Source organism: Pseudophryne corroboree, chromosome 12, assembly GCF_028390025.1.
Source record: "Pseudophryne corroboree isolate aPseCor3 chromosome 12, aPseCor3.hap2, whole genome shotgun sequence".
Taxonomy (NCBI): domain Eukaryota; kingdom Metazoa; phylum Chordata; class Amphibia; order Anura; family Myobatrachidae; genus Pseudophryne; species Pseudophryne corroboree.
In genome coordinates, this window is record NC_086455.1 from 31,028,088 (window position 1) to 31,041,973 (window position 13,886).

At 41.3% G+C, this 13,886-nt stretch overlaps 1 long non-coding RNA gene across 1 annotated transcript in view; it reads right to left on the reverse strand.

Annotated features, from left to right (window-relative positions):
- Nucleotides 1–547: 547 nt before the first annotated feature.
- LOC134979891 (uncharacterized) overlaps nt 548–13,886 on the reverse strand; it is a 90,921-nt gene continuing 77,582 nt past the window's right edge. Inside the window, exons 2-5 of the long non-coding RNA XR_010190293.1 lie at nt 7,735–8,162; nt 6,563–6,658; nt 3,924–4,045; nt 548–1,090 (exon numbers count right to left, since the gene is read on the reverse strand). This is a non-coding gene — a long non-coding RNA (uncharacterized LOC134979891). The remainder of the gene's footprint in view (nt 1,091–3,923; nt 4,046–6,562; nt 6,659–7,734; nt 8,163–13,886) is intronic.

Genomic DNA, 13,886 nt, shown 5'->3' on the forward strand with positions numbered 1-13,886 from the left:
GCAACCGCTGCCCGCAGCGCACAGCCGCCCACAGAGGAGAAGAGCAGCGGCACGGACGGGGGAAGGAGGAGGACGGAGGTGAAGGAGGGAGCCGCAGCAGCGCTTTGTTACTGGTGGAGGCGCTGCTGCTGCTGCCCCTCTGCTTCACTATAGGCTGTCTTCCAAGAACAGCCTATAGTGAAGCAGGGGGGCAGCAGCAGCAGCGCCTCCACCAATAACACAGCGCTGCTGCGGCTCCCTCCTTCACCTCCGTCCTCCTCCTTCCCCCGTCCGTGCCGCTGCTCTTCTCCTCTGTGGGCGGCTGTGCGCTGCGGGCTAATGGGCAAAACCGTGTTGCACTACAGGTGGGGCAGATGTAACATGTGCAGAGAGAGTTAGATTTGGGTGGGGTGTGTTCAAACTGAAATCTAAATTGCAGTGTAAAAATAAAGCAGTCAGTATTTACCTTGCATAGAAACAATATAACCCACCCAAATCTAACTCTCTCTGCACATGTTACATCTGCCCCACCTGCAGTGCAACATGGTTTTGCCCATTAGCGTGCTTTTTTGGTTTGCTATTAAAAACATGAATAACCTCCATAGTTTGGAAACTGAAATTGACATAAGCCTATGAGATGTTACCTTCTCATAATACTGTATTTCCATTTTGGAATAATAATAATACATTTTTTTTTTCATAGCAGTAATACAGTAAATGGTAATTTTCTAAAAAGTAGACATATCATGATAAGCAAAGCCCATACTAATGGTTCAGGTTCTTCATTTCTCCTTCTAGGGGCAGGGTGTCTGGCTTTCTCTGCTTCTTATATATCTCCTGGGCTTCCAAATTAACTTGGCAAATTCATAGCAAGACAACAACACTGGAAACGTTTCTACTTTTTACAATTCTATAAAAAATAATTTTCTATCAGGCGCTGTCTTTCTCTATTTCATCCACATCTTTTCTTTCCTGTTACACCTTGCAGTTAGATTCAATCCCTGTTTGGCGATCCAGAAGCAGTGAGGCTTGCCGGTTACAATTGTATTTAATTTACATTGAATCTATATGTGCTGGAATTGAATAGGCCATCTGGAATGTCTTGTGACTACTGAATGTAAAAAGAAAAGGGAAATAAATAAAGTATTTAATGTAAGGTAAAAATGCTAAAACTTCTTTGCAAAACCTGATTCATAATAAATACATGAAAATGGATTTGGCTACTGCTGTACAAAATGCTTCCAGTGATTAAAGTGCGAAAAAAATCCTGGTAAGAATAATAATAATAATGTATCATTGGGTAATTTTGTTCTAAATTAAATCTTTATTGAGCTTGCAATTGTGAACTGATTCATTAAAACTTTACATTTCACATTAGTCATCGGTATTACTCATCTAGTCAAAGTAAAGATAAAAGTATAGCAGTTTCAGCAATGGTGAATCCTATTCTATGGAAACAGTCCTCCAAACCAGACTATTACAATTAACTTGCTTCAAAAAGATGAGCAACTTTTTTTTTAAATCTCATTATAAGATGCCTTTTAACTAAAGTGAAACAAACTCTTGATATGTAGATACATGAGTAATTCTACTAATTACTTATGACATGTTACTCAATCAAAGGACAATTAGATCCTATTTCCATAAGTGATACTGTGTCACTTTGATAATACTGTGAATAATAACTCATTAATAAAGGATACAGGTTATGATCATTTTATTAAACCACAACTTTGTTAAAATGTTTCAACTTGGCAATGCTGCAGGAAATGTCTTGTATTTCCTTCTTGATACTGTTGATAGAAGAGATCTTGAAGACTTTTGAAGACTTTTTTTTTCTATAAAGTCTTTATTTTTGAAGTTTGAAAAAGTACACAACAAATAAGAGCAGTTACATTACAAAATCATAGGTAGAATATAAAAAGTAACCATTCATTTGTAAAACCCAAGTATACACTTACTGAAAACATAATATATAATCAAGTTTACACACAAAGCATCAACAAAATCAGCATAAACAACAAACCAAGTTAAAGGAGAAGGGGAAGATGAGACAAAGGGAGGAGGTGATTGGAAAATTGGGGACCAAGGAAAACTGAGGGGTATGCAAAATAGTAGCAAACAGATAAAGTACAATGGGTAAGGAGGGTTGGCACTAGATAAAATATATCTATACCTGGTGCTGAGGCACCAGGGCTTTATATGAAGAAGAAGAAGACTTTAACTCCATCCATAAAAACCAACTTGCAAAAAAGTACAGTATGAGTGCTTTGTTGCGTGAAATACATCTTCATGTTCATATAAAAGTCTACTTGCTGACACCAGTCCCATATTGAAGTGGCCAGCAATGAACGCCAACAAACTGGGACAATTACTCTTGCTGCTTTGTTCATATGTCCAAGAAGGGATATTTTATACTTGGAGATAGGGATGTCTGAGTATAAAAGTAACCAAAAGTCTTTACCAGTTGTTACTTGATAAACCAGGATTTTGGATTATAGCACTATCATTCTGGCCTAAAATTGGTTAATCAGAGGCAATCCCACCATATTTGGATCAGCATACCTAGATCTTTGCCACATCTCCAGCATCGAGGGGCCACAGTGGGAAAAAATGTATGTAACAGACACATGTACCACCTTGTCAGAAGGTTATATTGAGTTTCAGGAAGCTCTAGCTAGAGGAGCATGCAGAAGTAATTTGACAAACTTTCTCCCAGTTTATGTGCACAGTATACCATGGTGTACAAGGTCACCACCCCATGCTTTACAGAATGGAGGGGCAGCAGAAAAGTGTCAATGTAAAATGTTTTGATAAATACCAGACATGACATGAGAGGTGTCTGTGGGATATGAACACATACTCTCAAAATGGGATAAGGTCCCAGTTGAATTGAGAAATCCCCCTGTGAGAGGAGGCAGAGTGAAAATAAAAGCAGTAATCTCATGCAGGAATACCAGCAGACACACATAGTCCTGAGAATAACCTTAACACCCCATAAGTAACCAAATAACCCAGTCTGGTAATATCTGCCTTCCTCCATAAGGATGCCATCCTGCCTAATGTCCCAGTAGGGAAAAAAGGGATTATCAAGAATAGGTGTAAGTGGATATATCTCTGAGGAGATACCTGGCTTAAGGCATAGCTTACTCTACACAATGACAGAGTGGGGCCTACCATCAGGTGATCCAAGCCTTCAACTTTAGAACCACATGGCAGGGTGTCCAGGTGAAGATTCGTAGAGGAGGACTGCAATTCCACCCACTGCTTCCCCTCTAGGCCCCTGGACCAGTCCTAAACCCTATGTAAGACTAAAGCCTGGTAGTAGGATGAAATCACGGGCATTTGCTGGCCACCCTGTGCTTTTCATGGGATAACCATGTGTGCCTCTGATAGAAAATGGTATGGTGGGTGAGCTTCAGGGGTATAGCATGGAAGAGGTACAGGAACCTGAGGAGTACATTCATTTTAACTATATTTATTTTCATCAACCAAGAAAATGTTTGTGTGAACCATTGTGTCAGCTCCTGTTGTATTTTACTTAAAAGAGGTATATGGTTTAGGGCCACAATTGTATGACGACTTTTTGGCATGTGTATACATAAATACTTAATATGGGAGGGGGGTGGTAGGCAAACAGGAAGGATGCAGTCAAGGTACAAAACAGTCTTCACCAAGGCAGTAACATTTAATGCTATGGATTTTATGCAGTGGATTTCGGTCAAATGCCTCCATGAGGTTATGCAGCGATGTCACCAAATTGGTAATAATCATCAACAAATCATCAGCAAAAAGAGCCAAGTGGTGATCTCTAGCACCATCTCTTATCCCAGTGATGTTCGGGTTGCTGCTGATTGCTCTTGCCAAGGACTCCATATATAATACGAAAACCAGTGGCAAGTAGAGATTTTGATCTTTTCGGATAATGTCATATTTACTCTAACCTGTGCTGATGGTTCCTGATATAAAGAGAGAATCTTCTGTAAGAACACCTCACCCAGACCCAACTGCCTCAGGATCACTGCCATAAAGCCCCAGTTCACCCGATGGAAAGCCTTCTCAGCATCTGTAGAGAGAAGCATCATTGTTACATATGTACCCTGATCATGGGCTATCAAGTCAATCACTTTCATATTGTTATCCCTTGCCTTTCTGTCAGCTTGTCTTCTGTGAATGGTGCATCCAGGTTTTGTGTCACCACCTCAGGGAGAGTAGGGAATTTGACCTTCTCCAAGAATTTTGCAACTGCTAATTCATGAGCTACATGTTCAGATTCTATTTGAGCCAAGAACAAGAACTAGGAAAAAAGATCTGCACTCTCAAATTTCATATTAAGAAATAGTAAAGTGAAATAAATCACTTCTAATAACCCCAATACAAAAATTAAAGATTTAATATACATCAATCTTGGGGGTGCTACCTAAGACAACCAATGAGCAACACATGATATGGAAGAAAGAGAATGGGGTTGTACTGGTAAGGTGCACAGGGGATAAATTAAAACATAACTTTTATTGTCACATTAAGAGGCCGTAAACCGGTCAGCATAGCGAAATATATGGTTAAAATTACGTATAGAAAAAGAATAAGGTGCTCTAAGATAGAAAAATAGTGAAATTAAAAATATCTCCACTTCGATGATTGCAAAAACTATCGATGGAAGTTGATTGGAATACTAATGAATTCACAAATAAATCTGTAATGTATACTATGAATAAATCAAGCCCACAATTGATGTCTACAGAAAACTTCCAAATCCCAGTGTCCGCTATGGTATGTGTATATTCTTATAGATCCTTTGTATGTCTCACACACACTACGACCAACAGCCCATATGTGTCAATAAATTATTTCCTTTTCTCAACTTTGTAGTAGAACAAGGAGTTGGTGTTTAAACGGATTTGTATGCCCTGGATTTGCTATCCTATACCGCTCGAGCGTTCACTCCTAATGTATACACACAGCCGTATCGCCAGTGGTGTAAAGTGAATAAGGTGTATTGATCAATGAAACTGAGCGATGTTTCATAAGGCGTGTGTCATTATGCTCATTGGGAATTAAAGAGACAACTTTATTGCGAAATTGACTAAATTGCGAGTGTGTTCTTCTATCACATAAACACTTCAATCACAAAAGTTACTTGTTTCTACCCCACTGTAACAGCAAAATAACTGTATCTGGATGGGGTTAATTAGAATGCTGATATTAAATGTGCGAGCAAGGGTTGGCACATTCGTTTGTGCCGTCAGATTAGATACCCTCAGTATTGATATTCATTATGATCCTGAATTGGCCATTTCAGGATCATAATGAATATCAATACTGAGGGTATCTAATCTGACGGCACAAACGAATGTGCCAACCCTTGCTCGCACATTTAATATCAGCATTCTAATTAACCCCATCCAGATACAGTTATTTTGCTGTTACAGTGGGGTAGAAACAAGTAACTTTTGTGATTGAAGTGTTTATGTGATAGAAGAACACACTCGCAATTTAGTCAATTTCGCAATAAAGTTGTCTCTTTAATTCCCAATGAGCATAATGACACACACCTTATGAAACATCGCTCAGTTTCATTGATCAATACACCTTATTCACTTTACACCACTGGCGATACGGCTGTGTGTATACATTAGGAGTGAACGCTCGAGCGGTATAGGATAGCAAATCCAGGGCATACAAATCCGTTTAAACACCAACTCCTTGTTCTACTACAAAGTTGAGAAAAGGAAATAATTTATTGACACATATGGGCTGTTGGTCGTAGTGTGTGTGAGACATACAAAGGATCTATAAGAATATACACATACCATAGCGGACACTGGGATTTGGAAGTTTTCTGTAGCCATCAATTGTGGGCTTGATTTATTCATAGTATACATTACAGATTTATTTGTGAATTCATTAGTATTCCAATCAACTTCCATCGATAGTTTTTGCAATCATCGAAGTGGAGATATTTTTAATTTCACTATTTTTCTATCTTAGAGCACCTTATTCTTTTTCTATACGTAATTTTAACCATATATTTCGCTATGCTGACCGGTTTACGGCCTCTTAATGTGACAATAAAAGTTATGTTTTAATTTATCCCCTGTGCACCTTACCAGTACAACCCCATTCTCTTTCTATTTGAGCCAAGGTCAGATTATATAATTGCAAATAATATGCATGAAAATCCCTGGTAATCACCCTATCTGTAACACAAAGAGCACCAGTGAGATCCTTAAGTTTGGAATTATACATGAGTGACCCCTGAACACTAAGGGCTCTCCTGCTAGGTTTGTTGCGCCACCAGTGATATTTGTGACAGCAGCAGTGGTAAACTCACTGGATCCCAAGAAAGGTATTCAGGAAAGCCATCACATTTTGAAGCACTACATATGTGTCAGATGCAAGGTACTTTTATGGGACATTTCAAGGACTTACATTTTTGAGAGCAGTGCATTTCTGCATTCAGCCTTTTGTTTCTTGAAAAAAAACCCCAGCTTAATACACCTGCCCCTGATGATACATTTGTGTGCCTCCCAAGCCGTGACCAGTAAAACATCTTCAGAGGCATTGAAGGAGATATACTCACCTATGGCCTCCACGAGTTGTGGTTGTCATATCGAGTCCCAAAGGAGTTGTTCATTAAATCTTCAGCACCAATGACGAGGTGGGGGTGTCGGAGATACTAGGAAAGGGTGATAGGAGCATGGTCAGAGCCTGTGATCTGGTCGATGGCTGCATCTGAAAGCAGGTCTAAGTAGAAATGGTTCACACAAAAACACTCTATATGGAAAGATTAGTTATCGGGGGTGAGTAAAATATGAAGTCCCTCTCTACGGAGTGTAGTAATTACCAGGTATACACTAGCTGAAAATCCTGGAGAATCGATCAAAATCACCTGGCCGCTTTAAGCCAGGTCCTAAATGCCCCAGTGTAGTGCCAAGCGGGGGTTCCAGTGCCCAATTAAAATCCCCACCTACTGTACCATTAGGACTCCCTGCTCCCCGTATGTGTAACTCAATTCCAGAGATTCACAGTGAAAGTGGGACTGGCATTGATTAGGAAGGTGCAAGTTAACAATTATAAATTTTTAGTGTGCAATAGTTGCTTTAACTAGTAACCCCCTACAATTACCTATTGACACCTCCATAACATCAGTAAGCCTAAGGTGTTTACCAAATAGAATACACCATCCCTCAAGCCTCTCTACCCATTCATTGAAATATGAATGGGTAGAGAAGAGAGGAAGGAAAGAGACATGAGGGTTACAATGAAAGAACAGACACACAGAGGGACAATATCAAGTACAATAATGCAATATCTTATCTCAAATTGTAAAAATAGAGTGTAGAAAACAAATACAAGCATACAGTATATACTCTGCATGAAAAGCCAAGGAGTGTCCCATAGTCAATTTATGTACAGCAGAGAAGTGGGACTCTGAAGGTACTGGTGAACATGACACCAAGTAATTAGCAACTTAAAAGAAAGAAAAATTTAGGGTAAAATAGTATCCCTATACAAGAACTTTAAAAGCATACTGGTTTAACCCAGGACCAGGACAATAACAACAGCAGGAAAGTACTGTAAATGATTTAGCTCAGGATAATGTCACCTTCAGAAAACTACCAACAAAAAAACATGTGACAATAAGAAACAAGTAAAGGAGTCTAGATGATCTGCCAGAGCAGGTGATCCAGTAGTAATAATTTTGTTTTTTTTTAAAACAGACTGCATAGTAGATTAATGAATCAAACTCACATGTCTGATTATAAGAAACAGAGTCCTTGTTCAAGTGACTGCAGAAGAAGAAGTCTCTGAGCTGCTGCTTTGTTGCCATCTGTAATTCTGAACCTTGTGTATGTTTCCTTCAGGGGCTGAGATGGTGTAGACCACTCATGGGAGTCCAGCCAATTCGGAAGTGTGAGGGATGGCAAACCCAAAGAAGAGCAGAATTTCCGGACATTCTCATAATCTTGGTGCATGCAGAGAGTCCCCTCAAGAACTACCTGGATACTAAGGTGGAAGATACAGTAAAAGTTTATATCATGTTTCATAATATCATCGGTGAGTGGATCAAGCACCTCTTATGTAGATCTTCCATGAGAGATCCTGGTAGATTTGTATTTGATGACAATTAAAGTCAATCTCTGCAATTTTTATGGCCTTCCACAAGATCTCTTCTTTCACTGTAAAGTAATAGAGACAACAAATAATGGTGGTCATTCCGAGTTGATCGCTCGTTATTTTTTTTCGCAATGGAGCGATTAGTCGCTAATGCGCATGCGCAATGTCCACAGTGCGACTGCGCCAAGTAAATTTGCTATTAAGTTAGGTATTTTACTCACGGCATTACAAGGTTTTTTCTTCGTTCTGGTGATCGTAGTGTGATTGACAGGAAGTGGGTGTTTCTGGGCGGAAACTGGCCGTTTTATGGGTGTGTGTGAAAAAACACTGCCGTTTCTGGGAAAAACACGGGAGTGTCTGAAGAAACGGGGGAGTGTCTGGGTGAACGCTGGGTGTGTTTGTGACGTCAAGCCAGGAACGAAACTGACTGAACTGATCGCAGTGGCAGAGTAAGTCTCGAGCTACTCAGAAACTGCTAAGAACTGTCTATTCGCAAATCTGCTAATCTTTCGTTCGCAAATCTACTATGCTAAGATTCACTCCCAGTAGGCGGCGGCTTAGCGTGTGCAAAGCTGCTAAAAGCAGCTTGCGAGCGAACAACTCGGAATGAGGGCCAATATCCCAGGTACATTCTGAGGATGTGCCTGTGAGGCGCAAAGCTCTGTGAGCTCTGTTGAACATAATCTGGGAATTTAGTTCAATACCTTGTGGGGGCACATCTTTAGAAATTCCTTTGATCCTCAAATTATTCCTGCACCATCCGTTGTCAGTATCACCCACTCTCCGCTTCATATCAATCTTCGAGCAAGACAGACATGAGATGGTATCGTTAAGGATCCGTCTCCTCTCTGTGGTTCTCAAGCAGCACCACCCTATCTGCCACCTGAGTGAGGTAAGTCTTTAAAGAAGAAATATGAGCCTAGATAGAATCCTATACCCTCTGCTCATAAATTGTATTTCCTGCTGTATATCCTGTCGGGTCGGGAGAGATCAAGATTTCAAGATTTCACTGATGTCAGCACTTCCAGCCAGGGACAGAGATGGCAGAGGATTGGAGTGAGACTCAGGAGTAGAACCCCCTTCAGAATTTCCAGAGACCATAGGGGGAAAGCATGGTCAGATGGTACGGACCCAGGGGTGGACTCATCTAACAATGAAAAGCTGCCGTTGAGATGGATTTGGCCAGGGTGGCAGTAGGCTTCTCAGAATTATTGCACCTCACCATGGAACAGGTCACCAGATCTCTGGGTAAGTCTGCTCTAGAAGGTAGTGAAGAAGATCTAAGAAGGAAATTACCCACAAGCAGACTGCTCAGCAACTCAGATGGCAAATCAACAAGAGAACTTGCAGTGAACTGTTGTGTGCAAGGCTATAGTGTAATTACAGAAGTGTTATAGCAGCAGCAGCAGCCGACTATGGTGTTCTCAAAGAAAATGGGGCGAAGACATACAGATTGGTCCACGGTTATCTTGGCTAGTTTGCTGCACCTAGGCACAACATGGTTTATTAACATAAACCCTTCATCTATTGTTCTCAGCTGCAATACAATACAGAGAACAATACAGCAGGGGATTAAGTCATTACAGCAAGGGATTACGTCCAACTGCCCAGTCTCAGTTAATCCTATTAAAGGTCAAGATAAACATGGACCCATCTGTATAAAACATATTAAAATTCATAACAGGAACAACCACTTTGCCCACTCTATGGAAGAGTCATAAAACAAGCACCCCAGAACTGTTTAACAGGCTGACAGGGGATCCACTGAACAGTGTTCATGAGCTGACAGGTAAATCCCAGTTTATTCCACCTCACAAATGTCCCCAGAGAGTATTGCCACTCAGTTTATCCCTCTATTTACCTCCAGTGCCCGAATGACCTTTTAGATAGATAGAGACACAGCGCTATGGGCTGATGCACCAGATGCAGACCACAGGCAAACTTATAACCAGTGAGCCTGAAAGGTCTGGTGCAAGCGGCCACACAGCTGAGTACCTGGGGATCTGAGTGCAGCACTGCAGACTGGATCTCAGCAGCAGGCCAACGTGCAGCGGCGGTCATGGAATGCCATGACTAGAGGCAGATGGAGGGTGTCAGGATCACCACACTGGGGTCACCCCACTACAGATAGAGGAAGGCATGGGTTTCACCAGGATCCGGAAAGCTCAGGGAGGGTGCGGAAACCACAGCTGTATAGAGTCAGAGGCCGGGACCAGAGACTCACAGAGAGGCAGGAACTCACCCCTGGCCCAGGAGGGAACTCGAGCCCGAGGCTGCAGAACGGCAGATTGGCCGTGACCCACAGGGACAGAGAAAGCATCTCTCCAACTCCATGAACTATACTCCCCTGTAGCACTAAGGATCAGTAACAATGCAGGATCAAAGGAAAGCCCCTAATATTAATAATAAGCCAGCAATTAGGGCAAGGAGTAGACGCCAGTCAGGAGCCCATGCAGGACATGTCTACTAGGGTTGCCTGCCAGTGCATGCCCACTTGAAGACAGTTTTTTAATAAATTGTTTATTGCAATACTTAGTTGTAGACAGCATCTTCTGTTACACTTAAGCTTAGTAGACTGTACGAAGACCTGCTTTCCAACCTCTCAAAGGGACAGTGCCACCCTGATTCTAACCCTAGCAAATGGAAGGTGTTCAGATGGCCATAAACCATAAATGGTTGTGCATTGGTGATCTACTTTCATCTGCGCATACAGTATGCAGTTCTGAACCACAGATGATATTCTGAGGATGGTAAGAAATCATTATATTGGTACTACATCTCTCTCCACATTTTCTCTCTCCAAGGTTTGATACAGTACATCTCCTCCTTTATGTCAATATGTTGGTAAGATAGATACACCCTACAGATTGTCATCTAGGCAACTTATTCAGTTTTAAATCCCTATTCTCTTTTGTTTTGGTTCTACAAGTACACTACTTGCATTCAGTTTATTTTAACAGATTCATATATTTAAAATTGATATAAAGTAAACATGGGTGGTCATTCCGAGTTGTTCGCTCGCTAGCTGCTTTTTGCAGCATTGCACACGCTAGGCCGCCGCCCTCTGGGAGTGTATCTTAGTTTAGCAGAATAGCGAATAAAAGATTAGCAGAATTGCTACTAAATAATTCCCTGCAGTTTCTGAGTAGCTCCAGACCTACTCCTAGATTGCGATCAGCTCAGGCCGTTTAGTTCTTGGTTTGACGTCACAAACACGCCCTGCGTTCGGCCAGCCACTCCCCCGTTTCTCCAGCCACTCCCGCGTTTTTGCCTGGCACGCCTGCGTTTTTTTTTAGCACACTCCCTGAAAACGCCGAGTTGCCACGCAGAAACACCCACTTCCTGTCAATCATACTACGATCACTCGAGCGACTGAAAAACGTCGCTCGCGCTTGAGTAAAACTACAAACTTTTGTGTGAAAGTACTTAATGCTGCGTACCATGCGCATGCGCAGAATTGCCGTTTTTTCACTTAATCGCTGCGCTGCGAAAATCGGCAACGAGCGATCAACTCGGAATGACCCCCATAGTTTATTATTATTTTACCAATTTTATACATATATCACAACAGACAGTAACACACAATGTAAGACCAGATAGGGATCTGGGGACCAGACATGGTCCCATATGTGCCTTAAGAATATTATATAGTCTTGTAAGTTCATACAAGGACAACAGAATAATAGAATTTCCCTTTTTACAGGGATGCATACATTTTGCTTAAAGCACTCTTGCCACGTGAAAGTCTCTCTGCTATTTTTATCCAGAACTGTGAGCTTGAGCCATTGACAGTGCGCTTTGAAGATGAGCACCTCCATTACCAGACTACCATCGATCTCAGAAGGCTGCTGTTCTTTGAACTAACTTCACTTAGCAATCTCTTGTAACATGGCTTCAAATAGCTCATTAAATGCATTGCAAAGTTTTAATCAAATTAGTTGTCAAATATAGTCTAACCTCATTGTATCTTTTTCTTAAATTGACTGCTTTTAGCTACAGTATTTTAGCTTGTATCTCCATAACATATATACAAAGAGCTTTAACACAAGATAGGCTGAACCCCCAGAGCCCCACAAACCCCCAAATAATAATTTCAGAACTTAAAGATAAGCAAGTTTTGGTATATCTCCTTTCAGTGGCAATAAATTAATGATTTAATTATCAAAATAATTTTGCTTTCAACACAAACACTACGCTCACACGGTTATGGATTAATGAGTCGACCTGGATTACGTCGACAGTCAATAGGTCAACCACTAATGGTCGACATTGATATGGTCGACACAGGGAAATGTCAACGCATTAAAATGGTTTGTGTGGGACATGTCGACACAAAAAAAGTTGATGTGAAATTCTTAAACTTTTTTGGTGTTGTTTTTTTGAGTAACAATCAGGAACCCCAATTAGTGCACTGTATCACATTACATGTCTCGTCTAATTGTAGTCCACGTGGATGGTAAAGAATGCAAAAGGATAAGGAGAGTGCCTGGCTAGGCACGAAATCTATATAAGAGTCTTACATTTTTGTGATTGGTTGAAGATGTCTTTGTTGCTAAGCAGATCAGAGTTTTGAGTGAGTTGTAATTTGTTAGGGCCAGCCTATCGGTGAGTGTAGGGGAGGTGATTTAGTGCATGAAGGGTAGAAACTTCCAGATTTGCTTCCTCTTGTCGGTTGGAAGCCCACCCACCCGCCCTAATGGCTATCTAATTTGTCTCTTTTCAATTTGGCTTACTATTATCTTTCTTTCAGACTTAGCGGGCGGGAAGGCGCTACTGGCCAGCGGTCACTCGTAGCATAAGTGGTGTTGTGGGGCACTTACCCCTTTTGAAGGACGGCGAGTGTGCCCTGCCATTGTGTGTGTGTGGGGGCGAGGGGCGCTTCCTCGGGGAGCGTCCTCACTCTGCTATAGGAAGGGGCGGTGAGACCTTCACAACACAGGTTATGCTGATATTTATAGATAGGGCATTTCAGTCGCACCCATGACAGTTGGGGCGTTTAGTCGCCGCCATTTTGTAAGATCGTGACTAGAGCTGGTTAGTGGTAGCGTCTTCCTGGCCACCCACTACGAGTGAGGTCATTCCAATTAATACATTCAATGACCATTTAATCCAACGCAGTTGTGTCCGTGTCTTTATTTTAGTTGATAAGCTAGCTTAAAGTTTATAGTTAATGTCAAGCACAATAAATTTATAGATGGCTTAATATATACATATACTTATATATATATATATATATATATATATATATATATGTAATAGAGATGAGCGCCTGAAATTTTTCGGGTTTTGTGTTTTGGTTTTGGGTTCGGTTCCGCGGCCGTGTTTTGGGTTCGACCGCGTTTTGGCAAAACCTCACCGAATTTTTTTTGTCGGATTCGGGTGTGTTTTGGATTCGGGTGTTTTTTTCAAAAAACCCTAAAAAACAGCTTAAATCATAGAATTTGGGGGTCATTTTGATCCCATATTATTATTAACCTCAAAAACCATAATTTCCACTCATTTTCAGTCTATTCTGAATACCTCACACCTCACAATATTATTTTTAGTCCTAAAATTTGCACCGAGGTCGCTGGATGACTAAGCTAAGCGACCCTAGTGGCCGACACAAACACCTGGCCCATCTAGGAGTGGCACTGCAGTGTCACGCAGGATGTCCCTTCCAAAAAACCCTCCCCAAACAGCACATGACGCAAAGAATAAAAGAGGCGCAATGAGGTAGCTGACTGTGTGAGTAAGATAAGCGACCCTAGTGGCCGACACAAACACCGGGCCCATTTAGGAGTGGC